Source organism: Mus caroli, unplaced genomic scaffold, assembly GCF_978045245.1.
Source record: "Mus caroli unplaced genomic scaffold, Mus_caroli_1 scaffold_2, whole genome shotgun sequence".
Taxonomy (NCBI): domain Eukaryota; kingdom Metazoa; phylum Chordata; class Mammalia; order Rodentia; family Muridae; genus Mus; species Mus caroli.
The window spans coordinates 23,175,456-23,200,173 of NW_028227257.1; the positions used below are offsets into that span (position 1 = coordinate 23,175,456).

The following is a 24,718-nucleotide window of genomic DNA, read 5'->3' on the forward strand; positions in this document are numbered from 1 at the left end:
CCTGCTTGGCCTCTCTCCAACCCACAAATAAAGACTGAGGAGCGATGTGAGACGTCCTGACTGATGTGGGCCACAGGGGTTCCAAAGAAACTGGCCCAGCTCAAGGCTGCAGGCAGCTCTCTACCAATAAAACTTCTAGGTTTGGATTAAGCACCTACTCTGTAAACAGCCCTGTGCAGGGAGGTCTAGGGAGCAAAGGATGAGACAGGAGACTCCTCAGTAGTAAAAGAGACCTGACACCTCTCAGATAAAGCTAAGACCCAGCAGAACTGTAGAGGACGTAAAGAAAAGCTCACTGTGAAGTGGAGGGCGGCCTGTGAGGCTTTGTGAGCCAGAGGCTGGCATGGAAGCAGAGCCCTGAAAAAGACATACGGGATTTTGACAGGCACAGCTGACAGTCTTGGCAAGAAGGAACGGAGAAACAAGGGCAAAGAAGAGCACAGGTGAGTACCGGGCATGCCCCGAGAGCCTCTGGAAAGGAGTTCTGCTCCCCCTCCACTTGGCACTAGTCCAGGTACCCAGAGAACCCCCGCAGAGAAACCACCTTGAACTTGCCCAGACCCACAGGCACCTGCTGCACTTCTGGCGAGTGGGCGTAGTCCGGGAGACTGAGTGGGGACCTGACCGCCCAGGCATGTGGTTTGACACGTGGGAGGGGACAGGAGGAACCTGGATCCTGGCTTTCTGTCCATTCTCAGGAGACAGTGATGCTGAGGACAGGTCGAGGCAGGTGACAAAGAGGCCCAAAAAGGAGAAGAGCAGAGACCAAAGACTGAGCAGCAAGACACATGACTTCCAGAGCCACAGATCAAAGCTGCAGGAAGCCTTGCTATTTTATCCTGCTCAGTCCCCACCTTACATGGGAAAACTGAGGTTCAGACAGAGAAAGGGACTGATCCACAGTCACTTGTCGCCTTCATAGCAAGACTGGCCAGCAGTGTACCAAGACACTAGACGGAAACCATCTCTCTGCATGGCCCCGCTGGTAGCTCCCTGTTGACCCTTCTCTAGACTTTAATTCTAACTCCATAAAAATCCTGAAGCTTAAGCACAGTGCCTCACAACCTGTTATCCTAGCAGTTGGGAGGCTGAGGCAGGAAAATGCTGCAAGTTCCAGGTCAGCCTGGGCTAAGATTGAGATACTGTCTTGAAAACAAACAATTAAGCCAGGTTGTAGTGGCACATACCTTTAATCCCAGTGCTTGGGAGACAGAGGCAGGTGGATCTCTGAGTTCGAAGCCAACCTGGTCCACAGAGTGAGTTCCAGGACAGCCGGGGCTACCCAGAGAAACCTTGTCTCCGAAAACAAAAACAAACAAACAATGCTGAAGAGGCAACCATAAATTTTCACAGGTGACATAAAGACTTAGAGAATTCCCATGGGTCTTCTCCTAGGGACAGTGCACAGTCTCCGCATGCCTGCTACTTCACAAGTTTACAGCTGTCTCTGATGTGAGTCCCTTAAATAAACGATTTCTCATAGTCCATTTCTGCCCCTTTGCCTGTGGAGAGGCCTCTGTAGCTAGACATTGTAAAACTCTTTGGTCAAGGTCTCAGGCAATCAGGTAGGTGGTGGCTAAGCTAGCCTGGGCTACTCAGCTGATAGTCAATGGGCAAGAGTGGGGATGGGTATCCAGCATAAGACCATAGCTGCCCAGTATCTAAGGTACTGCCCTGAGGTCAATAGCATGACTGTGGGGGAGTCTGGACCCCAGAGCTGGACACGGAAGGAGAGGCAGTTCTCACTGCTCTGCCACAGTACTCTACCTTCTCCCTTCTAGTAAAGGGGACCCTGGGACTCCTGGCTCTGGCCTCTACTTCCCCATTCCCTTCTCCAGAGCTCCAACCATCTTTAAACCAGCCAGGGGATCCTTACATTAAGCCCCCATACCTCTTCTGCAGACAACTAACTGATTTGCAGACAATGAGTTGCTTTAACGGGAAGACTCACCATCCACTATGAGAAGTTAAGGGAGATAGTGGGGAGATAACTAGGAAAAAAGCTGAGGAAGCCAGGTGTGGTGGCTCATGCTTTTAATTCTAGCACTCGAGAGGCAGAGGCAGGAGGATCTCTGTGAGTCTGAGGCCGGGCTATATAGGAAGGTCCAGGACAGTCAAGGCTATATAATGAGACACTGTCTCAAAAATAAATAGATAAGTTAAAAATAAAATCAAAGGACCTTCAAACCTGTCCTGTCACCTCCCTCTGATGTCATATCTCTCCCAAAGATGGGCAGGCAGCTGCCTAGAACAAGGTGTCAGGTGTGGCCAGCCCTGGGGCCCAAAGCCACTAACACTGCTGCAAAGCACTGGCTTGAAGTCTCTATTCACAGAATGAAAGATTTGCTCTTAGAATTTCAACAAACATATGCAACATCTGTGGCCCTAAATGTTCTCATGGGCCCCAAGAAAGACTCAAAAGTACCCGTGGGCTTTGGCCTGATCAAGACTTAGACCCCAGCTTTGCCTCTTGCTGGCTGAGCACTGGGTAGGCCCTGGGCCTGTTATTTAGCCTCCTGTGATGTGCAGGGGATTGTAGTCTGTGTCCCTGGGTCGTGGCGAGGATTAAGAGACAGAAGTCCCTGGAAGCGCTTAGCACAGCACCTGGTGCAGAGCAGAAGCTGATAAGTGACAGCGGAGATTTCTAAGTCACCGCAGCGAGCCTGTGACAACCCCAGGCTTTCTAATTCTAGGTAGCCCCAAAGCAGTCACCTGAAGTGGCTTTGCAGACTTTATCTTTAGACCTATAATCTCAGGAGAAGGCAGAGAGGGAGATAGAGAGGCAGAGGAGGTGAGAGAAAACCCAGAGGAGGAAGGGAGGGGGAAGAATGAGGTGGAGTGAGTACCCCAGCTTGGGGGGAAAATGATGTACTGGAAACTGCCCTCTCCTGAGCCCTCCAAGGACCTGGCCTGCAGTGAAACACTGGCCTGTTAGTGGGGTATTGGAGCCTTAGGTGCCTCCAGGGGCTGGTTCCCACACTGCTTCCCACGGAGTCTTCTCCCCTTCCTCTGCAGTATATAGAATGTTACCGCCAGGCTGGTAACAAAACCCTACCAGGTCGGTCATACAGCTACTGCTTACTCACTCAGCCCCCAAGGGCCTCTTTTTTTTTTTTTTTTTTTTTTTTGGTTTTGTCGAGACAGGGTTTCTCTGTGTATCCCTGGCTGTCCTGGAACTCACTTTGTAGACCAGGCTGGCCTCGAACTCAGAAATCTGCCTGCCTCTGCCTCCCAAGTGCTGGGATTAAAGGCGTGCGCCACCACGCCCGGCTTTCTTTTCTGTTTAAATGTTTATGTGTATGAGTACATGCCTGCATGTATCTATGCATACCATGTGTGTGCCCAGTGGTCCATGAAGCTAGAGACGGTGTTGAATCCCTTGGAACTGGAGGTACAGATATGTCTCCAAGTGGGTGCTGGGAATGGAACCTGGGTACTCTGCAAGTCCGACAAACGCTCTTACCACTGGACCATCTCTACAGACCTCGAGGCTTCCTAGCTGGAGTCTCACCTCCATCAAGGGAAAGCCCTCCTCCGGCACCTACATGCCCTCAACTCCTGCTTCTGGAATGGAGGCTGCAATGGGGAAAACGCATGGTTCAGGAGCGTCAGATAAGTTATTTCAATTGTAGTGGATAGCTTTGGGATGTCACGTCTGTCTTAGTCTAAATTTCCCTTCCCAGGCCAATGAAAACAGGATTTTCGTTACCGAAAAATAGTCAGCAACAGGATTCACGTCCGTGGCTTCCACAGTTCTGAGCCTCATAATAATACTTCATGCAAAGCCTCTACTTAAGGGAGAAGGAGAGGCCTTCCCTGGGAGAGGAGTGGGCTGGGCTCTGATGAGGTGCAGCGGATGTGGCAATGGCCAAGGGTTATTATGCTGATGAAGGTTATAATTAAAAATCACAGCAACAAACCCTTAAGCGATCCACAAAGAGCTTTCTCATTATCTCCTGGGATTTGGAATCTGGCAAGAGTGGTCTAGATTCTATACCAATTCTAGACTGCAGAAGATAATTCTTCACATCTGGAAATGGAGCAAGGTAAATGTAAGCTACTCAGTGCGGGAGAGTCCAGAGGGGGTAGTAATTGAGGACCGTGTACCACCTCTATGAACGTGCATGTAACAATAGACTTAGCTGTACTGCTGTCACTGTTTCATAGAGGAAAGAACTAAGACAGAAAACGTAACCGACCCAACCTAAGGCTCATGGCCGCTCCGCTGAGCCTAACTTTGGAGCTGGGCTTAAGGACTCTAAGACCGAGGTTCTCCCCTGTCTCCTGTAGGCTGAGTAGTGACACCCACCCCTTTCCCAGCTCGACTTAGTAGAGCCTCAGAATATATGACCTTATTTGGAAATAGGGTCTTGGCAGATGTGATTAGTTAAATTAAAATGAGAACACAGAAGATTAAGGCAGGTCCTAAACCTTAAAAGAAAGGAACCACAAAGACAGGCAGGGAGAAAGTCCCATGATACAGAGGGAGAAAGTCACATTGGTGACAGGAGCAGACCAGGTAGCCAGTCAAGGCCACCACTGCTGTCCTCCAGAAGCCAGAAGGGACCAGGGAGCAGACTTCCGGAGGCAGAAGGTACCACCTGGCTGATAATGGATGTCAGGCTTCCAGAACTGAGAGAGTATAGATAGGTCTTGTGGCTATGAGCTCTGTGCACCGTGGCCTCAGGAAGGAAGGCAACAAACACACTTCAGGAAGGGTAACCCAGAAGCTAGAGCTCTCCGTTATAGACCCCTCACCAAGCATCTGTAGTGTTAAGAGGGTCTTAAAGCCCATGAGAGGCCAGTCCACTCTCTGGGCCGCTTGACTTCTGCGCGCGCGCGCGCACGCGCACACACACACACACACACACACACACACACACAAACACACAGCTGATGACTCTCACTGGGTTTATCAGGCCCAACCCTACCCCTGTCTCATTCCACAACCCTCCCTTTCTACCTTAAGTCAGCAGCTCCCACCACCTGGAGAGCGGTTTTTGAAATGCAAATGCACTCTTTCCCAGTCTGGCTTAATTCTCTTCCCTGGCCTCCAGCAAGACTGGGTCAAGCTCCACAGATGTGGAGCCTCTCTGCTTCTTGCGACTCTGTAGCCACTCACTCTGCCTCTACACCCTCCAGCTTTTACTTAGACCACCATCTTTTCCTTCGCCATAAAGCCCTTCCTCCCTGAGCAGCCGTCCCCACCTTGCCCATCATCCCCATACTAAAGCATCCTTACGAATCTATTGCCATCCCCAGGCTGTGACCCTTGCTGGACTCATTTCTCTTGCCATAGGCCCAGAGCCCAACACAAAGGCATTCAAGCCGGCTGAACGAAACCGTGCGGTAGCCACGAGAGTAACAACAGCTAACATTTACCAAATGTTTACTCTGTGCCCACATTGTGCGGAGTGCTCCATATGTGGAGTCTCATTTAACTCTCAAATCAACCCCGCGAAGCCGAGACGCATATCGGTTCATTTTACAGGTACAGAGATATGACACGGGAAGAGGTGGAGTCACTTTCTCAGCTAGTATATGGCAACGCCCGAATGGCTCCGGCACCGTAAGAGTCCCTCCTCTTCTGATTCAGTTATCAACTATGGTTTGGAAATATGTAATGTAAAATTCCAGAAAAACACAATCCCTACATTTTAAGTTGTAGACTGTTCTGAGTAGCATGGTGAAGCCATCTTTTCCTCTGCTCTGACCTGCTTAAGACTTGAATCATTCCTTGTCCGGTGTGTCTGCCATGCATCTGCTACCTACCAGTCAGTCAGTCAATAGCCACCACGGTTATCAGACCCCACTGTTGCACTGGAATCCCCACACATGTATCCAACCCTTACTTTACACAGTAGTGTCCCCGATACAATGTAGATATAACCAGAAAAGCCACAAAGCTCTCTAAGTGAAAAGATGCAAGGTCTCAACTCAGTATGAAATATACATGGTAGGTATATGATTAGCACTCTTCACATCTAGAATTCCCCTAGGGAGTCTTGGACTAAATTCTCACTGGGCCACGAGAGACTACTGCAGTAAGAGCCTTCACCCCAACACCTCCACTTGGCAGAAGAAGAAACGTGCAAAGGAGGAAAGTGAGGTGTGCAGCCACACCCCAAAACTTTAGATTCCACACTCGTTCTCTGCACAGATGCATAGGGCCCTAGGAGGTCACAAGAGAGGCTATGTCTCCTAAGAGCTTTCCCCTGCCTTCCCCAGGGCACACAGTGAGAGCCAAGTCTACAGCCAGGAGATGGAGGAGTGTAAAAGATGACCTGCCTAAACCAATCCGTGTCCTGCTTGGATTGGTACACCATCAAAGCTTGAGGAGACACTTGGGAAAGGGCATCACTTAGCATCATGTCCTATCTTAAATGTGTTTACTTTAAAAAAAATGTACATGGTGCTTTGCCTGCATGTGTGAGGGAGTCAGATCCCCTGGAACAGGAGTTACAGACAGCTGTGAGTCACAGACAGTTGTGAGCTGCCATGTGGGTGCTGGGAACCAAACCTGGGTCCTCTGGAAGAGCAGCCAATGCTCTTAACCTTGGAGCCATCTCTCCAGCCACTTGTCTCCTACTTGAGACATTAATTCACGTGACAGGCTTATGGACCACAAATCAAAAGGTAGAAACACTGCTAGATACCAGGACGATGAACAAGCAATCCCTGCCCAGATGGCATTCACAGCCTAGATGAGGGAGACAATCAAGCAACTCACAAGTTCAAGTCTAATTCCACAGGCTTACAAGCCCTAGGAGAGACAGGAGCTCTAGGGATAGATGAAGGGAAATACTCCCCTAACCTAGGATATTGGCAAAGCCCTGCCCCCACCCCCAAAAGACACAGTCATGTGTCTGAGGAAGTCTGAGGAAGCAGGGGATGAGGTGCTAAATGGAGGGGCCTGCAGGCACAAATTCCAAAGTCAAGTGGGCAAGGACTGGATTGTACCTGCCTTCTTGTCAATCAAGGTAAGGGTTGAGGAAAATAAGCTTAGAGAGGAAGCTACGGGGTAAGAGTTTGCTTTGGTCAGCAAAGGAGTTATCTGTCTAAGACCACAGGAAAGACCTGGGGCTTGAAGCCAGAACCCCTACCAAATAAGGTAGGCGTTGGGGCTACTTCAGGGACATGTATGGCCCGTTGCAAAAAAGAAGGGATATCCTCTTGTTTCAATCCAGCACTTCCTGGCTTCTCTAGAGGGTTGTAGAACAGGTCAGAATAATTTGCATTTGTTAAAACAGAGACTGCTAAACCCCATCTCCAGATTTTTGCATTGTGTATGTCTACCAGAAGGCTCCAAATTTGCATTTCTAGTAAACCGGTAACCTTGCTGAAAATGGTAAGCTGACCACACTGAGAACTGGTGGTCTGGGCGCTAATGAGGAAGGTAGGGAGGTATGGCCAGGATCTCTGGGGGCAAGAAGTCTGAATTCCTGGCTAGCAAGATGTCTCATTGGGTAAAGCCATTTCCTACCAAGCCTGATGACCTGAGTTCAATCCCTGACTCTTACAAGTTATTCTCTGATGGTCACATGCATATCAAATATAACATTTTTAAAAGAACAGAGAATTCCTAAATCTTGGTAATAAGACAGCTTTGAGCCAAAGTCCAGCCTGCCTCAAAGACACGACACTGAGCTTCCTAGCCGCCTAAACAGAGAAACTGAGGCATGGGAAGGTCAGGGTCTTGACGAGAAAAGCAGCTTAATAAAAATAAACACAAAAGGAGACACCCACCACCACCAGATTTCAGCGCCAGTGAGCTGCCAGGGTAGCAGCTCTCTTGAGGTGTGTATTCAGGGAGAGAGATAAGAATCCCAGCTTTCCCTGCCTCTGCGGCCTCTGCCAGGAAAGCAGCTGGGGAGTTGCAGAAATCTGCCTTCGGGGGGCGCCCCTCCCACTCCTGCACTGTCCACTTGGCTCCCGTTACACTCCCTGCATTCTCCCTCTGCACTCCAAAGCCCGCACACTTATCCTTGTACACAAGCCAAGCAGCAAGGAGTGAAGTGAGAGAGAAGAGCCAGGAGAAGGAAGACTGGGCTTGCACGTCCTCCTTCCTTCCCTCTGTGAGATTCTCAGCCTCTCTAGATCCTTGTCAAACCTAGTCTACCTACATTTCAGTACCAGTATCTGAACCCGGCAGACAGTGACTAAATCAATCACCAAACTTCCTTGTAATCTTGTTTTTCAAATATAGGGGGCTTTCTATTCTGTTCCAGTTAGCAGCAAAATGGCACTTCTCTTACTGTCCCCATCCTGGCTCGCCAATACACAAACAGCTTACACACTCATAAAAACCAGATATACCAGAACTTATCAAAACAAATGCACATATACATTCAGAGATATTTTGTTTACTCTTCATCAGTAAAATGTACAAATGCACCTAAATGCACAAGAAATAAACAGGGAGAATGCACACGTTCACCCAGACTAGACATGCATGCAGTGCCCAAAACATGGGGGAAGAGATACAGAAACACATATCTCTCAAAGTATGAAGACCTTCTGAGAGGGGATTCCTTGGAGTGGGGCGCTGGCCATTTAAGATAGTGATCAGTCTTATTAGTCTTTGTAGGGTACCTAGGCTGCTGCCCTTCCCAGTGTCCAGGGTGAGGGTGGAGGGTACCTAACCAGGCTGGGCTGTAACTGGCCAGGGTGATGGTCCTTACACAGCAAGGGAACGTATCTCAGAACCCCGCTGAGGGGCCGCTGTTGCTTCTACCCACACCCCACACCCATGCCTGCGCACACACACACCCTCTTCACACCTAATCCCCCACCCCACCCCACACAAACCCACACCCGGGATTTGAGCAGGCCACGCCCTCTGCTTCAGCTCAGCTGGGAGCCAGGCTCCACTGTCAGTAGGGCTCTCCTGTACCCCGGGTGTGGCTGCCCACCTGCCAGCAGGGAGTCTCCACTCAGCTAAGACGCCCCCCCGCCGCTGCTGCTACCCACTTCCTTGGCCAGTGCCGGGCTCCGGACGACGCCAGCGCCTCGGCCGCCGCCCCCACCCCCTTCCTCCCGGCAGTGCCGAGACAAAGCCGAGCACACGCACACAGGGGCTACGCGGGTGCACACCCACCCTCACACGCGCACACACATGGGGAGTCACACTGGCGTGCACACAGTGAAATACACACACGAACACTCACATACACCCGCCATAGGCTTCAGCCAAAGCGAAGCCATCAGCATAGGCACACTGCCTCATCCAGATGTACACACTGTTACACATTGGGACACACCCTCTTTAGGCACATCCGCGGATAAACCCGGGCACACAGACCCTCAACCAGATTAGTACACCACCCAGCCCCTTACTCAGATGCACACGCACGTACACGCCACTTGCACCGATCCACAGACACACGCGCGTTCACATTCAACACACACCCGGAGATGTGGACCCCGACACACGTACCCGCAAAGACACGAATCGTAGCTTCGGCCACGCACGTCCTCCAGCACGCGAGCTCGGGACGTAGCAACAGCCTGCTCGGTCTCCGCGCCCTGCTAACCTGGCGGCGGCGGCGCGGCTTCCGGGAGCCGTCTGTCTGTCTGTCTCTGAGTCCCTTCGTCCAGTGGCCGCCCAGGCAGGCTCCAAGACGCTCCGGAGCTGCGCAGAAATGCCCCGCTCGCTCGCTCGCTCGCTCGTTCGCTCCCTCCCACGGCGCTCAGCCCCCTCCCCGCCCGCTCCGCACACCCCCTCTCCCCCTCTGCCCCGCCCCGCCAGCTCCCTGGGAGGAGGCGGCGGCGATCCCGGCCAGGCAGCGTCCGAAGCGGTGTGCGAGTAGCGAGCGCGACCCACTGGCCCCAAGAGCCGAGCTGCCTAGGAGCAGGCGCGTCCGATCCCAGGGAGGGGAACTCGGAGGGGTGTGCGCCCTGCGAGCCCGCGCCGCTGGCTTCCCCCACGTGGGACAGACGCCCACCAGAGCCTAGGCAGAGCTTAGAGGCCGGGTCGAGCAGCGGGACCACGAAGACGAGACTCTCCACGGAGCTTCCTCTCCCTCCAGGTCCCAGCCCCGTGGGCTCGGCCTTACTCCACCTCCAAGAGAGTCGCCACCGGCACCAAGTCTGCTTCACCTCGCCTTTGACCGAGAGCTTGGCGTTCAGGCCGGTAGCCTGGGCTAACCTGGGGGACTAGCAGCACCACTGGCCTCCTCTCCCTCCAGCAGGGACCTGGCCGACGCCCACTACTCTTGAGCCTCCCTCCTATTGTTCGGGCGGCCTAAGCTGCGGAGCTGTGGAGGGCCACGCAGCTCTTTCCAACCAATCTCAGGTGGCAGTCCTTTGGCACTCTTTGGAAGCAAGGGCCGAGCCCCTGGTCCCAAGACCCTGGGGACCCACAGGCCCAAGCATGCCCAAAGTCAAGCGTTTCTCTGAATTACGATTATATCTGCCCTGGACCTTACCAGGCTCCTGCCGGAAGGTACTGCTTTGAACACACATAAAGCTAAGCATAGGAAAAGGACAAAGTAAGGAAAACAGTGAACCTAGAATAGTATGCATAGAAGGTAGGGCGCCTATGGGGTTAGGGTAGAAACTGAGCTTGGGTTCCCAGAGCAAGGGTCAGACCTCAGAAGGCCAGGAATACCAAGTAAGCCTCCTTTGTTAGACTTTGAAGGGAAGAAAAGGAAGAAGTAGATGTAAGAACTTTATTAGAGGTCTCTACATGGGTAACAACCTAGGCAAATGACTCCAAAATGTAAACACCTTCACCTCTTGTGACCTTACCTTATCTTAAGTGGTAGCTGGGATCCACCTGAGTCTGCCCCAGGTAGCACAGAATCAAAGACTAGGCCAGTAATTCCGGTTCTTCACTGCAGTCCCATCTTCTCCTCCCTACCCCCACCACTCTGCTACAGGATGCTAAGAGCAGATTGGAATCAAACAGCTGAATAGATAAATCCAGAAGGGGAGGCCTGGTTTGGACCTCCAGGGACATTGATAAACTGAGAGGACAAAACTAAGGAAACCAAGGCCCTACCTAAGACAGGACTCAGCAGCTATCATTCCTCTGCTCCACTGCATGGAAGAAATACTTCCATGTCTCATTTCATCTCTACAGTTGCAACAGACGGTAGCCGTGAGCACAAAGTCACTAAGGAGCTTGGAAAGTGGCAGAGGCAGGATCCTGGAGGTTGATTTTGAACTCCCATATTTAGCCATCTGCCCAGCCCTGAATGTGAGGTGACAGTAATTGACCTACTCCAGTCAGCACCCACCATGACAGGACTCTGTTTATGGGTGTTTTCTGTCTCCATGTAGTTTCCTGATACCAAGCACAGACCCTGATTCGGAGACCTAATTTGTTAAACAACTATCTCATGGCATGGGAATGGCTCGGATGCCCTCTGCTCTGGGGCGAGGGACTGTTATCACTGGTTTTAGATGAAGCGGAGGAAATATGAACTGCTAATCAGATCTGCTGCTGTCAGGAGGAGATAGAGACAGAGAGGAAGAGACAGAGAGAGACAGAGAGGCAGAGAGAGCACTGTGGAACCCAGAATAAGTTTCCAGAAGATCTCAACAGGCTTCAAGACTGAGCTGGAACTTACAGAAGGAGCTGCCGTGCAGAATAAGTGTAAGGTATGATCCTGTGGTCTAAACCAGAGGCGTCGGAGAGAAATGTCTATGATCCTACTGTCTGCAGCCGCCGGCTACCTGTGGCTACTGCGCAGTTAGGCTGTGACTGATGCACTGAGAAACTTCGCACCTAATTTTATGTTCTTTACACTTAACAGTCACGTGGAGGGCTGGTAGCAAGAGAGAGTGTCTCCTTGAGATCATCATGCTCAAAACATGGTCTAGAAGAATCTAGATTAAGAGCAGTTTCCATGAAAATAGATTCAAGATTTTTACTTGACCTTGAGCTCAAGAATGCAATGGGGTGTGGCAAGAGGGTGAATACATTCTGTCAACCAAAACTAGAGATGAAAGCAGCTTCTCCGGTTGCCGTAGAGAGATCCCAGCTAGACCGCAGGACTCAACTCTAGACCCCACGTCTGAGAGAGACACTCACACTGAAGCATATCTGAAGGAGGGGACCAGAATGCGGAGGACTTGGACATCACGTGACATGTGTAAGTGGTCTGGAGAAGGGTGTGGTGGCTGTCTCCAGAATCTGCAGGCTGCCATCCAAAAAGGAAATGTGATCTGTTCCCTATTTCTGTATTTATGTCTACTAAGCAAGACAACATCATCTGTGTGCATGAACCCCTAGGTCTCCTCTGAAGGATCCACATGGAACAGATCTGCTGGTTCCCCTCAGCCCCTAGTCCACCCAAGACCTGGCTCATATGAAACATGATTACAGATTTTATGGTAGAATGAATTTGAAGGAATTACATTTAACTCCAGTTGGGTAGACCTTCAGGAGAATGAGTCCATAAAGAACTCTCTAGAGCTGGGGGTGTAGCTCAGTGGGTAGAACATTTGTCTTGCGTGGAGGGAAGCCTTCAGTTCCATTCTCCAGCACTGAGAAGAGAGAAAAGAAAAACAAATAAACAAAAACCTTCTCTAATGTTTGGAGTTGCCCCAAATCAGACCAGTCACTTTGACCAACTTCCTGTCAATAACTACTCAAGGAGAGACCAAGCCGGGCGTGGTGGCGCACGCCTTTAATCCCAGCACTCGGGAGGCAGAGGCAGACGGATTTCTGAGTTCGAGGCCAGCCTGGTCTACAAAGTGAGTTCCAGGACAGCCAGGGCTACACAGAGAAACCCTGTCTCGAAAAACAAAAAAAAAAAAAAAAAAAAAAGGAGAGACCAAATCTTCAGTGAGAGGCACAATCAGGAACCAGATGACAACCCCTCAAGGTGACAGCAAACCAGTTCTAATAGGAGGGAAAAGTCAAGATCAAGGCCATGCTGCTAAACCATCATGTAGTGTGGTCTGTGCTGCCCTGGATAGACCACAGCTGGATCCATCACAGGATTCACCTCTATAGGAGCTACACATTCTGATGGGGACACTATCACGCTGGAACAAGTTCATAAGGAGAGATCAGAGTCAGGTGCGATCGTTGGAAGACTGCAGTGGTCCAAGAAATTGGGACTAGGAACCCAAGGACTTGAAAGGAGACCTGGGCTAGAGTAGGACCCCTGGGTTCTAATCCTACCTCTGCCATTAGTTTATGGTTTGCCTGTGGTGCATGCCTTCTTTCAGAGTTCAGTATTTCCATGTGTGGCATGCAGAGTGATCTCCAGGCCTCTCCTAACTTTGGCTCCTTTGAATGGGAGACAGAATGGAAGGTTCCTGGGATAGTGTATAAGAGAAAACTTGTACAACTTTCAAAATAACAGTGGTCTCCTTACTTACTGTTGTTATCATTATTTCAAAGAAGCAGCAATAGGATTTTGGTGACTTAATGGGGAGTTCAGAGAAGAGAAGAGGAGCCGACAAGTCTATTGAGATGAGGAACAAGGGCCCCTGAACTTTTGGAATGGTCAGCGAACATTGCCCTTCCCCCCAGGTCTTTAAAGGCAAATTGTGCTGTGTGCCCTGTCACCTCCTGGACAGCTTCCTCATTCTTTTGAACCACACCCCACACTTAGCTGAAAGAATCTACCAGTTCTAAGAAGTTTGAGTCTGACGCTGTTTTCCTTTCATTTCTGGGGATTGAACCCGGGGTCATGCTCATTCAAAGCACACAATCTACCACTGAGCTGCACCCCAGGCTGGTCCACCACCTTTCACCAATGAATCCTGGGTTTTCCCTTATATAACCAGCATCATTATCCTGTTTGGAAATAACCAACATTATTGAAGCCTTGGTACATGCTAGGCACCTCCATAATTTTCTCATCCTGGGAGATAGCTCTAATTATCATCTCCGTTTTATAGACGAGGACACTGTGGCGTGGCTTGTAGAAATTCCAAACCTTCCTGCAGCCATTTGGTCTATCGGGGAGGTTCCAGCATAGGTTCTTGTGTCTTCCTGAAGACACCCAGCACTTTACTGTGTGTTTTGAAAGTAACTAGGGAGAAGAACAAGACCACTGCTATTGCCAGTTCTCAGCAGGAAAAACAGATGCCCAGAGATTCAGTTCAGCCATTCGGACTAGTTAATCAAGCTTCCAAGGGGCCGTGAGGGGCCATACCTCTTTCCAGCTCTTGATTCTGCACTTCTGAGGACCCCTCTTCCTCCTAGGAGGAAGCTGCTCAGCTCACCTAAGGGAAGGACTTTCCGTGTTCTTCCTGGGGGAGAGGAAAGACTTCTAGAAGGTTGGAAGTTATTTGTGTCTTCCTTCTTCCACATCAGACACCCCAATAAAGGGCCTGGTTGTGACAGTGCTGAAGGCTCACACGGTGAGTCAGGTGGCACTGACCTGTCAGAGCCACCTAAGCACAAGGTGCTAAGCTCAGTTTAGAGAGGTGGGATATAGGCCAAGTGTTGTCATCCTGAAGAGAATGCTCCAGTTGCAGCATGTGTTCCCTATTCACCTCATTCCCCCACCCCACCCCCAATACTCTGGGAACACTGTGTTAGGGGCAGAGGGCACCCACGACAAAGAATGTATCCTCACCCTTCAGAGGGATAAGAGAAAGGACACACTAATACTGACATCCTCCAGGGTAGTGGTTCTCAGTAGGTGTAGACACCCACCCCTACCCCCACCCCCAGTATGAGGGGCTGACAGTATGTGTTTACAAAGAGCTGTGTAACACATGGTCATAATTCTCTCAAAAGAACTGAGAATAGACAGGTGTCTGGAAGAGTGAGTTCAGCACTCATGGAAGGAAAGAGGCTGAGCCAGGGCAAATGTACATCTTACCTATCAGGGATTCATTCCACCCAGCAGGCAGTAGAGACCTGTGTATACTGTGGCCTTAGAGACCGAGTTTGAATCCAGATTCTGCATTTTCTCATTTGGCTCTCTAACCCCTACAGGAAAGCCTTGCTCTTCACCTCTTGCCTTTCCCCTTTGCCAGTGTGAGGGTCCCTTAAATGACCTAGCGAGTTGCTGAGTTGCCGTGTGACTCAGACACTATCCAGGAGGAGTGCACTTCCCCAGCCCATGTCAAGGCTGACCACAAGAATTGCTTTGGCCAGTGAAATAGAAACTGGGGAACTGAAGGCCAAGGCATGTCTGAGTCTAAAGTCTTGCTCTTAATACTTTGTTCATCTTGTATAGGAACCGTGCCTATATTAGCACCTAGGAAAAGACACACAGAGCAGAGAGTTAAAGAAGACCCACAACCGCCTGCCACTGATGTGGATTCAAAGGAGAAAATTGTGTTGTAAGCCACTGAAGGCTTGGGACTGTTATCATATCATAAGCTGGCAAATGCTGACGGGTATATCCCCTCTCAATGTGGGCAGTTTTAGAAGTATCCACCTTGAAGTATTAGTGCAAGTATTAAATAAGATTAGCACATGGAAAATGTAAAGCCGTTTCATCAGAGCTCCAGAGTATAAACTGAGTGCTCTGCCTGCGGCCCCACCCTCTAGGAGGCAAATACAGGCAGAATTGGAGGTCAAGGTCTTCCACAGTAAGACAGACCCTATCTCAAAACACAAAACAGGACAGGGGCAAGATGGCTCAATGCACAAGGTTGATATCCTGAGATCTGGGTTTGGAACACACAAAAAGACACGTGGAGATTCATCTGCTATCTCAGTCCTCCTAAGGCAAAATGGGAGGTAGAGACAGAAGAGTCACCTAGAAGCTTCAAGTTCAGCCATCCCAGGGGACATAGCCAGCCCAGAGGACAGAATGACAGAAACAATAGAGACCCTGCCCCAACAAAGTAAAAGGAGAGACACTTATCTTGAAAACTAGCCTCTTACCTCCATGCATGTGCCTGCGCTTAAGTGCGTGCGTGCGCGCGCACACACACACTAAAGAAAATAAAATAGTCATTCTCCCCACCCCTCTCTCGTGGCCTAAATGGCATTTGCAAAAGGTCAGTAAAAAGTGTGACGATGTACTGAGTGGGGTCACCTCCACTTTGTGTCCTCCCTGAGACTAAAACTATTAACCTATTTGGTGACAGGGTCTAAGATGGACACAGTGACTCACACCCACAATCTCAACCCTGGGGAGGATGGAGCAAGAGGACTGTGGTATACTAACTACATAATGAGTTCCAGGCCGGCCTAGGCTATATAGTGAGGCCTCCAAAATGAAGCAGAACCAGGGGCTTTACAGATGCAGTTAATTAAGGATTTTATGGACTGCATGCCCAGGCACTAATTTGAGCATGGCAGTGAGGGTACATCACAGCACTCAGTAGGTAGAGGCAGGAGGATTGCCACTTTGAGACCAGTTGGAGGCCAGTTTAGGTGCATAATGAGAAATGAGACTGTTTCTCACTGTCTCAAAAACCACAATAAACACAAACGAAACATCTTGAATTTAGGGTGGGCTTCCAAAGATTAAATCCCAAAACTAGTCCCCTCAGAAGAACACATTCAGAAAACAATGTGAAGATGGAGTCACACTCAGAAGGCACATCCACAGACAAGTCAAGGAATGCCAAGATGGCAGCCACCATCAGAAGCCAGGAGGGAACCATTGGGTGTGTCCCCCTTCAGAGTCATTAAAAGAACCCACATCACTGATACCTTGACCTCTGACCTCCTGGGCTGTGGGAAAATCAACCTCAATTGTTCTAAGTCATCAAGTTGGTACTGATTTGTTATGTCAACCCTGAAAAACTGGTACAGATGGATTATTTTAAAAATAATTTTGAACAATTGGTTATTCGTTTGGAAAAAAATAAAACTGGATTCCTGCCTTGTAACATGAACATAACTTTCAGTTGTATTAAAAACCTAAATTTGGAAAGTAAAACTTTAAACTTTTTAGAAATAACAGGAAAACTGGGGCTGGAGAAATGGCTGAGGTGGAGAGTGAATTGTGCTTGCTGAGGCCCCAAGTTCAGCTCTCAACACCAGTCAGACAGCCCACAACCAACCATAAGACTGGGGTATCTGACTCCCTCTTCTGGACTTTGGAGGCCACTGCACTCAGGCACACACACACACACACACACACAGAGTTAAAAATAAAATCTTTTTTTTTTTTTAAGAACAAAAAATTATCTTCAGGACATCAAGATGAGCAAATCTTTTCATTTAAAATTTTTATTACTCCCTATTCTCCATAGAAACATGGGAAAGATATTTCTTATAGTTCTTGTATTTCCTATAAGGGATATGAAGATGAGCAATTTGGTGCCACACACGTGCTACATGTCAAAAGTCCAGATCAGGATGAGCTACAGAATGAGAACTTATTCTCACAAAGGGACGGGAGAAACAATTACTTAAGCCACAATGTCCAAAGGTCTTCAGCCAGCAAGCTGCAGACTTGGGGGTTGGGGGGCAGCTAGTGGCTTAGTCCCAGTCTGAGTCTAAAAGCATGAGAACCAATAGACTCAGTTGTGCAAATTTTAGTCCAAGTGAAAACCCCAGTACAGAAGCAAACTATCATTCCAGTTCAAAGATAATCAGAAGAAAGACTTGCCCCTAACGCCACTTTTTGTTCTGTTTGAGGCCTTTGATGGACAGGAGAGGGCCATCTGTTTTATTCAATCAATAGATCCCATCATTTTTATCTAGAAACAGCCTCACATATACGTTTGGGAAAACCAAATAAATATCCAGGCGCCCCAGCCAAATTGACACTTTAAATTTGTCATTGCATGAAGTGAAAAGAACTATATAGTTGGGCCAGCAAGATGGCTCAACAGGTAACAGTGTTTGGTCTTAAGATCAACGTTCGATACCCAGGCCCCATACAGAACGGACCCCTGCAAGTCTCCTTGACTTCTGTCAGTGCTGTGGCATGTGAGCATGCGTTTACACACACACACACACACACAATGTGATTACACATTTAAATGTTTTGACCTATAGAGTCAACTACACTACATGCAGAAATTCCATGCATTAAAAGATGCCATGAAACAAAAAGACGAGCCCACTAACTGGGAGGAAAGGACATCAGTGCTTTTTGGATGACGAAGGACAAAGATCTAAAATGTACAAGAATTCCTAATTATTCATATTAAGCAAATGGGCAAAGAATGTGAACAAGAAACTCACAAAAGTAGAGGTGAGAATGGCCAAGAAGCCCTTCCACCTCACTTTAGCCGTGAGGCAGTCTCTGTGGAAGTGGCTGAAGTCCTCTGACACAGCAGTTCTGCCCCTAGATTTGAAACTTGGGGAGGGTTTGAGCTGGAGAACATCGGAAGGACATGGGCTAGCATATGTGAGGACCTGGGTTCTGTGGCCAGCACTGCCAGAAAACCAAATGAGCAAGCAAACAGAAAATCCTCTGTCCGTTCTGTACCTGGGCATCCTGATCAGTTCCTCCAGAGCACAGCTCCAGCAAAGAGTCTTTCAAAAGGCAGGGCGTGGTGGCGCACGCCTTTAATCCCAGCACTTGGGAGGCAGAGGCAGGCAGATTTCTGAGTTCGAAGCCAGCCTGGTCTACAAAGTGAGTTCCGGGACAGCCAGGGCTACACAGAGAAACCCTGTCCCGAAACAACAAAAACAAAAAACAAAAAACAAACAAAAAAAGAAGTCTTTCAAATTCAAGAGCAAATCTCATGTCCATAGCTTGAGGCTCTCTGTGGCACATCTCCACATTTGTGCCACATCTGCTCTCCATTCCTCCCACTTTCTGTCTGTGTGTACCCAGGGCCTCCTATAAACATTCTAGCCCAGCCCTCATCTGATACTCCTTTTTAAAAAAAAAAAATTTTTTTAAATTTATGTGAGTACACTCTAGCTATCTTCAGACACACCAAAAGAGGGCATGAGATCCCATTACAGATGGTTGTAAGCCACTATGCGGTTACTGGGAATTGAACTCAGGACCTCTGGAAGAGCAGTCAGTGCTCTTAACCACTGAGCCACCTCTCCAGTTCTCATATTCCTCTTAAACTCATCCTTACATTCCTTGATGCTATAAAAGCCTCCCTTGTTCCACCTTGGCTAAATGAAGACTCCATGGCTCTAATCTCCTTTATTCCAGTCTGGGGTTGTAGTTCAGTAGTGGGACAACTGATTCCCATCTCTAAAGTCCTAGGCTTGGCCTTTAGCACCAATTTAAAATATAAAAAAAAGGAAAACATAATTTTCCCCTTTAAAATTTTTTTTATTTATTTTATATATATGAGTACACTCTAGCTGTCTTCAGACACCAGAAGAGGGCATCAGATCCCATTACAGATGCTTGTGAGCCACCATGTGGTTGCTGGGAATTGAACTCCTGACCTCAGAAAGAAGAGTCAGTGCTCTTAACCGCTGAGCCATTCTCTAGTCCCCAGTAATTTCCCCTTTTTAAGGCTGGGTGTGTACCCAGTCTAGCACATGTTCAGTGTCTGAGGCCAGGAGTTGCATTGTTGGATCCCTGTCACCAATAAAAAGAAAGCACAAGGCTGTAAAGGTGACTCAGAAGTTGAGCACACTTACTGTTCTGGTAGAGGACCTGGGTTCGGTTCACAGCACCCACATAAACGGCTTACCCCCATCTATAACCCCAGTTCCAGGGATCCTCTTCTCTATGGGCACTGCATATGTGTTCACACATGCACACACAGGCAAAACACCCATACACATAAAACAAGAATAATAAAATCCTTTAGGGCTGGTGAGATGGCTCAGTGGGTAAGAGCACCCGACTGCTCTTCCAAAGGTCCAGAGTTCAAATCCCAGCAACCACATGGTGGCTAACAACCATCCGTAACGAGATCTGGCACCCTCTTCTGGAGTGTCTGAAGACAGCTACAGTGTACTTACATATAATAAATAAATAAATCTTAAAAAAAAAAAAAAAGAAAAAGAAAATCCTTTAAACTAGGCAGTGGTGGCACATGCCTTTAATCCCAGCACTTGGGAGGCAGAGGCAGGTGGATTTCTGAGTTTGAGGCCAGCCTGGTCTACACAGTGAGTTCCAGGACAGCAAGGGCTACACAGAGAAACCCTGTCTTGAAAAAAAAAAAACAAAAGAAAAAAGAAAAAAGAAAAGAAAAGAAAGAAAACCCTTTAAAAGTTCTGCTTAAAATACAAAAAAGGTCAATTTCCATTCTTCTAGTAAGAATCCCCCTTTTCGTAGGGAACCCTGCATCTCACACACAAAGCCCCGTGTCTCACTCACACACAGAACCCTGTGTCTCACTCACACACAGAGCCCCGTGTCTCACTCACACACAGAACCCCGTGTCTCACTCACACACAGAGCCCTGTGTCTCACTCACACACAGAACCCTGTGCCTCACTCACACACAGAACCCCGTGTCTCACACACAGAACCCCGTGTCTCACTCACACAGAGAACCCTGTGAGGCTCTCCTCCAGGACACCAGGATTTGATGAAGCAACAGAGACTAACCCACATCACAGTCTTCACCTGAGCTTTCCTGGTTAAAGTAGCAGAGATTCTGTTCTAGTTTCTTCTGGTCTCCCATAATTCTTGGAGTTTTTGCTGTTGTTTGAGACAGGGTCTCACTATGTAGCCCTGGCTGGCCTGGAACTCACTACCTAGATCATGCAGGCCTGAAACTCACAGAATCCAGCTGCCATTGCCTCCCGAGTGGTGGGATTAAAGGCGTGCGCCACCACGCCAGGCGTTCCTATAATCCTTTAAGGATCTCTCTTAGAGAACCTGGAACTTTTGACTCTGAGCCCAGGTCCCGGCCGTGGCTCCCCCAAGCACACCATGTTTACTGACTGTCATTTGGTCACAGACTTTGTATTTCACTCTGGGGATATAGAGCTGGATGGGACGCCATCCCTAGTTGAAGGTTTGGATGGATAGAAGCGCTCCTCTGGGCTTTACCAAGTTTAATTGTTGGGTTTGAACAGAAGAAAATAAAAGATTTGAATTTGTCAGTCTCGGGCTGCAGACTTCCTACAGACAGTCTGCTGGTAGCTTTGTCTACACACTTATCTCCAGCCAAACTGAACTGTTTGTGGTCCTGGAACAGACAGAGCTGCCCCCACTTGTATGTGTCACAGTGTGTGTGTGCTTCCCACAGGCTCTGTCCTGTTCATCTCTTCCATCCAGGCCTTCTTTGTTCTCTGCTCCCCCCCGCCCCCCCCCCCGTGTGTGTTATCAACACATATGACACATATGATCTGGCTTTTCATGTGGGTCCTGGGATCAAACTCAGATCTTCATACCTGCAAGACAAGTGGTTTACCAACTGAGCCATCTCCTCAGTTCCCAGTCCTCCCTTTTTGAGACAGAATGTTATTTACCTCAGGCCGGCCTCAAACTCACTAGTAGGCAAGGCTAGCCTTAAATTCCTAATCCTTCTGCCTCTGCCTCTGCCTCCTAAATTCTCTGCATGCCCACACCTGACTCTTCCCCCAACCCTCCCTGTTCCCATTCCTTTCTTTCTTCCCTAGGCGCCTCCTCTCCCATCCAACCTTCCTTCTTTTTTTTGTTTTGTTTTGTTTTTGTTTTTGTTTTTCGAGACAGGGTTTCTCAGTAGAGCTCTGGCTGTCCTGGAACTCACTCTGTAGACCAGGCTGGCCTCGAACTCAGAAATCCGCCTGCCTCTGCCTCCCAAGTGCTGGAATTAAAGGCGTGCACCACCATGCCCGGCCCTACCTTCCTTCTTAATCTCCATGACTCCTTTCCTTTCTCCACACCACCCAAGACCTGTCAATGACACCCAGGGTCGTTCAGAGTCCCTCTCTGTGGGAGGAAAAGGTAGAATAAGACAAATCCAAATCCCACAGCTCCTAGACCTCATTACAAGAAGCCCTCGGAGTGGGTTGGGAAGGCGAGGGGGAGCACTGGGGAGCACTGGAGAGGGAGGAGATCCCAGCAACGGAGGGAGCAGAGGCTGCCTAGCGACTGCTGGCGAATCCCAAGAGCATCCACAGTGAGCATGCCAATCACCTGCTGCCAGCCCACTCACTCCTCCCTTTCTTCTCAGTGATCAAAGAATTAGGGGGGCGGGGGAGTCAGGGTTGCAGAACTCCTTGCTAACTCTCTACCCCACCTCTGTGATTCTGCACTGAGAAGCTGGGGCAGAGAAAAGGGAAGCCGCTGGTTGATCTCATCCAGAAAGTGGCTCAGCAGGGACTGGAATCCAAGCCTCTGACTGCTCCCTTTTTGCTTGGTTTAATTGTTTGTGGGTTGTTGTGGTGGTGTGTAGGTGTGTGTGTGTGTGTGTGTGTGTGTGTGCACTCAAGCTCAGGGTCAGAGGACCCCTTCCGGGAGGTAGTTCTCCCTTTTCAGTTTGTTTTGAAGCAGGGTTTTTCTTGCTCACTCTCCTCCAGTGAATACTCCAGCCCAGCTCTCAGATCCCCGCCCCACCAACCCCTCCCCTCTCGGAACAGTGGGATTAGAGATGTACACTAAGTAGCACATCGGTCTTTCCACACGGGTCCTGAGTAGTTCGGCTTGCTCAGCCGGTGATCCTACTCTCTAAGCCACTTCCAGCCCTTTGGGGGGTGGGGGGATTTTGAGGTGGATATCATCTTGTGACACAGCCTAGCCTCAACCTCACAGTATTTCTGCCCTCACCTGCCAAGTACTAGGATTATGGATTGTGGGTGTGCCACCACCACACCTGGCTGGGGGTTCTTCTGTCACTACCACATTGCCAGTACACTGGTGGCCCGCTTTCTCTGACTCCTATCACAGCAGGCTTGGCATTCCATGTTAAGATTCCCCATCTTCGGGCGGTGGTGGCGCACGCCTTTAATCCCAGCACTTGGGAGGCAGAGGCAGGCGGATTTCTGAGTTCGAGGCCAGCCTGGTCTACAGCGTGAGTTCCAGGACAGCCAGGGCTACACAGAGAAACCCTGTCTCGAAAAACCAAAAAAAAAAAAAAAAAAGATTCCCCATCTTTTTACTGGGTATAGGAGTCCCTAAGGTTTGGATAAAAGGGACAAAGCCTAACATTCTATCCTAGCCTGGGAGCCTCCTGGTTCCAGGCTGATGAGGAACGTGTCCCCCTGGCCCATAGGGGCAGGAAAGAATCCTCTTTGGAGAGTCTATAGTAAGCAGCCTGCAGAGTGTTAAAGCAGGCTTTGGTTCAATAGACCGTCCTTGTGGGACTCCTCCTCACTCTCCCTGCCTAGCTGGCAGCCTAGAGGCCCTGCCTCACCTCACCAGCCTCCAGCTTGAAGCAGAGGCCACCCAGGCACAGGACAGTCCAGAGCTGCTGCTGGAGGCTGCCGGAGGCAGGGGAGGGCAAGGTTTCCAGAGTCTCCTCTTTCAATCCACTCCCTCTCCTCCACAAAGGGCCACTGTCTGAGCACAGAGGGACCCTGGAAGGAGGCCTCCCAAGGTGCTCAGCAACGGGGCTGGGTTTCATCAAGCCAGGCCTCTGGGCCAAGTAAACATCAGGGAAGGGACAGGCAGAGCAGTTTCTGCAGACTGGGTCCCCGCTCCAGGCAGCCCGGGGCATGCTCACAGAGCATCCTGAGACAATAGGGACAGCCACGGGCTATGGTCCTCTACATGACCTGATACCTGCAGAACTGGAGAGTCAGAGATAAGGAGCCAGCCCTTTCTGGGGCTTGCCATTGCACAAAGCACCATGCAAAGCCAAATGCAAAGGTTTCTCCATGAATATATTGCATTAGTTCAGAGATGGAAAAAAGTTTTGTAAACTGGAAAAATCAGGGTATACTTCTCAGAGAGAGTGGAACATAAGCTTAGTCTTCATAAATGACAAGAAGAGGGAAAGCATCCCAGGCAGGCTGCGCGGGCAAGATGCACTATCGAGAAAGCAGGGGCACTCTTGGACAGAGGTGACCCCAAGTTAGAGAATTCTCATAGGGAAGGGCAAGAAGTTGGTCTAAAACTGGGAATTTGGTTGGGAATTAAGCCACAACCGGTCTGAGCCAGCTGAGGAGTCCTATTAATGAGGCGAAGGCAGAAGTTTAGAGAATGCAGGTTGCCCTGAAAGAGCCCCGGACTGACCCCCCTGCTTCTCTGGAGAGCCTGGGCCTAGCTAAGTCCTCTCTGAGGCAACAGACTCTCACTAAGGCTTGGCTTCTTCATCTTTAAAATAAAAGTGTTCAAGACTGGGAAAATGTTCAGGGAGGTGCTTGCCACACAGGCCTGAGTTCTGTTCAGATTCCCAGCCTTGTCACACAGGCCTGAGGCCTGTTCAGATTCCCAGCGCCCATGAAGATGTTTGGGCATGTCCGGCATGCCTGTAATCCCAACACAGGTGGAAGAAATAAGAGGATTCGGGATGCAGGGGGCGGAGGGCAGCGGGGGTGATGGGGGTTTACTGAGCGTTAGGTTCAGGGAGAGGACCTGTCTCAAAAAAAATAAGGTGGAGAGTGTTTGAGAAAGACACTTGACGTGGACCTCTGGCCTCTGTATTCATGTACAAACATGAATATATAACATGTTAACACCACACACAGAAACACACAGACACAAAAATGAAAACATAAAAGTAGGGGTGCCTCAGCAGTTAAGAGCATTTGCTGCTTGTGGGGAAGGTTCCGGGCAGCCAGCCTAACAACCTTTTGTCTGCAACCCCAGTTCCAGGGCATCTGATGCCCTCTTCTGAATTCCACAGACATCAGGCACATATGTAGTGCACACACCTAATACATGCAGACAAAACACACTCATACACATCAAATAAATAAATCTAGTCAAACAAACAAACAAACAAACAAACAGTAAGAGGGTTCAGGGGTTAAGAGCACAGCATGCATGAACCTGGGTTTAGTCACCAGTGCCAAGAAAGGTGAATAAAAGAG

The 24,718-nt window shown here is 49.4% G+C and overlaps 1 protein-coding gene across 12 annotated transcripts in view; it reads right to left on the minus strand.

Moving 5' to 3' along the window:
- Epb41l1 (erythrocyte membrane protein band 4.1 like 1) overlaps positions 1–9,671 on the minus strand; it is a 122,406-nt gene extending 112,735 nt beyond the window's left edge. For 5 of the 12 annotated variants that reach the window (XM_085832884.1, XM_085832879.1, XM_085832874.1 and 2 more), the window contains exon 1: positions 9,437–9,671. The gene's annotated coding sequence lies outside the window, so the exon portion shown is untranslated. The remainder of the gene's footprint in view (positions 1–9,436) is intronic. The other 7 variants (XM_029472793.2, XM_029472790.2, XM_029472798.2 and 4 more) reach the window with 2 other exon arrangements.
- Positions 9,672–24,718: the final 15,047 nt, after the last annotated feature.